General features: G+C 37.0%; 1 protein-coding gene across 1 annotated transcript in view; it reads right to left on the bottom strand.

Moving 5' to 3' along the window:
- The window catches only part of gata2a (GATA binding protein 2a), an 18,768-nt gene extending 17,567 nt beyond the window's left edge, over window positions 1-1,201 (bottom strand). The window contains exon 1 of the mRNA XM_080424326.1: window positions 741-1,201. The gene's annotated coding sequence lies outside the window, so the exon portion shown is untranslated. The remainder of the gene's footprint in view (window positions 1-740) is intronic.
- Between the last annotated feature and the right edge of the window lie 2,615 nt (window positions 1,202-3,816).

The following is a 3,816-nucleotide window of genomic DNA, read 5'->3' as shown; positions in this document are numbered from 1 at the left end:
CCTATATGTGTGTGTTTTGTATCACTATAGTATATATATATATATATATATATATATATATATATATATATATATATATATATATATATATATATATATATATATATATCATTTTATTTAATCATGTTTAATTTGATCGTTTTCCACTGTTCCTTTTACAAAGGCTGCAATCAGTAAACAAAATAAATGAGAATTTCTCCAAAGACATAACACAAGCCATGGCTACATGTCCATGGTGGTATATTGAAATTAAGTTATAATATGACTATAAGATGTTTTACGTTGTGTTGCCCGCTGAGAGCCGTTTTGTGCCGTCAATGGGCTGCAAGGATGGGGCTTTTTATGGAGTGTGGATTTTAAAATCCAAAAGGTTATGTTGAACAGGAATAATAGCTTTGGCATAAATAATAACTATGACTATGAATGACAGTTGCAATACATGTACCAGTTAGGCTTAGCAGCCTAATCCCTGCTTCTATTCACTGAGACGATCATTGAGACCAGCTGCATCAAACCAACATTGTCATGCTGAGCAACAAAAATGGTTTTGTTGATTGAAACGATGAAACATAATAGGTCAAATATCTTTCGGTATAGAGGATAGACTTCTATAGCCTATATAAGCAGATATAGGCTATAGTTTTCAGTTTGGTTTTCAGCAAAAGGTTAAATAATTAATTAAACCAAACAATGAATTCGATAGATAAGCGATGCAATAGTCAATATATTGACTGTCTTACCCGTTGTCCGGCTGATGATGTTTGGATGAAGTGATGATGATGATCGCTCGTAAAAAAAAAGCTTTTCGTGTCCAGATTGTTCCAGATGCTGTTTTCAGAGACGAATGTGAGGCTGGATCGCCACCGTTTCGTCTGTTATGGCAAATCCCTTCAGTTTCCAAATGCAAAGCGATGGATATGGTGGTGTCCAGTCCAGTCCAGTATACGACTACTATACTATAGACTATATCTATATTTCAGATGCTGTCGACGCAAAATGTTTGGACAACAGGCTATAATATAGTGTATAGCTATAATAGGTGCTCAAATAGCTCAGACAGTTTTCGGTCTGAAAAGGAACGATCTCTTTCTCCTCCTCCTCCGTCAGTGTGTGTCTGTCTGTCCAAAAGCCCACAGTGGATATGAGAGAAAAGTTCTCCCAGCATATGAGAGGCTGCTAGCCTGCAGCTCCGGAGCTGCGTAATGGCACGTCAGCCACTATGTGCCCTTTTTCTTCCGGCTTTTACTGGGCAATGTGGGCATGGCATGGCATGGGGTTGGCACAATGCATCAGGTTGACATACATTACATACAACCAAATCAATGCATGATTATTATGAATGTACAATACGTGTAAACAGCACTGCACAGTAAAAGTCTGTCAGTGTTGCCTCTAGGATAAATATATGCATCCAAATGGACCATTTGGATGAGGAGTTGCATTTGTCTATTCAGATTAATTAAGAGTAATTTCAGTGGTTCTCAAACGTATATATTTCAAGGTCTCCCCTTAACTCTGACAGTGTACAAATGGACCCTAACGGGTCCATTTGGTTCCATTTGTACACTGTCAGAGTTACAGACTTGTAAGAGTCAATTTAGAACCCCTAAAGGAACCTTGAGAGACCCTGCACGGACCACACTTTGAGAACCACTTGAGTAGACTATCATATCAGAAGATTGAGACTTTGGATTGGAGAATCATCTCATCATTTCATCTGAAGATAATCAAAAGGCGTCTTGTTGTGGCAAAAATACAGTTATTTAACAAAGCCTTTCTTTGGGTGGTGGCGTCTGTATTTAACCATTTTCCGTGCTTTGTTCCCATATAGTCGGGACTTTTTGCGAAACGATGGAATATAAAGTCCTAATTGGCCTACAGCAATTTAGATTAATGAATTCAGACACCCCGCCCACTTTGTTAAATGTGTTCAAGAAGGAGAAATAGGCTTTTCCCTTATTGACCCTCCCTCCTTCCAGCCTCTCTCTCTCTCTCTTTCTGTCTGTCCCACACTTAACAACAACTTTTAAAACATGCAAAGCCCTCAAATCTCCTGCACGCGACCTGGGCTCGTGCGTGGCACTAAAGCCAGGCAGGTGCAAGAAGGGGACGGGTGCAAGGACTGCTGCATCCCGGCCTCGTGTCCCCCCAGAGTGCACACACGCACGCACGCACGCACGCACGCGCACGCACACACACAATAAAAGAGCGCAAGGAGGCGAGAGGAAAGAAAGAAAAGTGAACTCTTGACTGAATCAATTGCATTAATTTCGATGTCTGTTTATTTATTTATTTATTATTATTCTTTTCATTCGTTTTAATCAGAGGAGTGATGGGCTAATCTCTGTTGAAGACATGCAGTGTGTAGGCTTGTTGTAGGCTATATGTGTTGAGGGCCCTATAGTTGTGTCATTCCATCTATAGGATCGAAATATAGATATTCCACGCGTGGAATGAATGTCAAGTAGATGTATAAGCTAGTCCTACATTTTGTTCAAATAAAGAACGAAGACAGACAGAGTCCTACATGACCTAAACTATACTTGGGTTGCCCTAAAAAGTGGACAAGTTGTCCTTTAAATTAAAGAGGTTATAACAATAAAATAAACGGTCTCTCTATTCTCCTCTCCTCTTTAACAGAAACACAGAGAAAAGTCCGTAAGAGCCAACATATATCCTATAATAGCACAGTAGTAGCCTAATAACAGTTGAATCAACTTGACACATGCATGCTCTTTAATGTAGATATTGCTTTTTATGCATGGGAGAAGTTAAGTCATAATGATTAGGCTTTTTTGCTCTTCTCTGAACAATATTATAGCCTACTTTTTCCCCCCACATCAAGATTGGAATCTCTTTTTCTTTTTTTTTTTACAAAGAGGGCCAATTAAGGTACGCATACACTGGCCTTGTTAATTTTTAAATCATCACAGGTTGCCTCAATAATATAATCGCATGTGCAAGATATACATGCACGTCATTAAAACCATAATTAAGTCAATTAAAATGGAAGAATTAATTAGAATGTAATTATACTTTAGTATAGAGGTATGAGGAGCAGCAGTCTTGTGATCTGTCTTGCGGACAGAGGCAGGCTGCATGATACAGATCTGACATACAGTTCTCTCTCTAGCAGGGCTGCAGCAGAGAGAGAGAGAATTTATACTGAAAATGTGACGTTAAAACAAAAACAAAAGAAAAGCTCCACGAATTCCCCAATAATCTGCATGTATTCTATCAGTATGTTTTAAGCTTTATGTGGGGGGGAAAGTATCCTTAATTTATATCCTTTAACCGTAACTAAATGGGTAGTAATCCTCAGCCATTAGCCTGGAACACAATATAACAAGCAGGGATATTTTTTAACAATGGGATAAAATTATTATTATTATTATTATTATTATTATTATTATTATTATTTATATTATTATTATTAGTAGTAGTAGTAGCAGCAGTAGTAGTAGTAGTAGTAGTAGTAGTAATAGGCTAATTATTGTTGTTATTATTAGGCCTATTTTTTATTATTTATGTACTGTTATTATGTATAATTGTTATTGTTATTATTAGGCCTATTATTATTAGTGTATATGTCTAATATTATGGTCGTTGTTGTATACGGATTATTATCATGTCATAACTAATGGCAGAACCATAATCTTCACCATTATTATCACAACAGTGATGTCACATTTGTTTACATAGGCTCCTTGTTTTTTTTCTTTTCTTTTCTTGTTTTTATATTCAAGATGTTCTGCAGGATTATTTTTCTTTTTTCTTTTGTCTAGTTTTTTTTTTTGCATGAAGTCTTGGCCAGCT

This window comes from Gymnoscopelus braueri (assembly GCF_963280865.1).
Source record: "Gymnoscopelus braueri genome assembly, chromosome: 3".
Taxonomy (NCBI): Eukaryota; Metazoa; Chordata; class Actinopteri; order Myctophiformes; family Myctophidae; genus Gymnoscopelus; species Gymnoscopelus braueri.
Note: the sequence above shows the minus strand (reverse complement) of the source record. Positions and strands in the feature narration are given on the sequence as shown.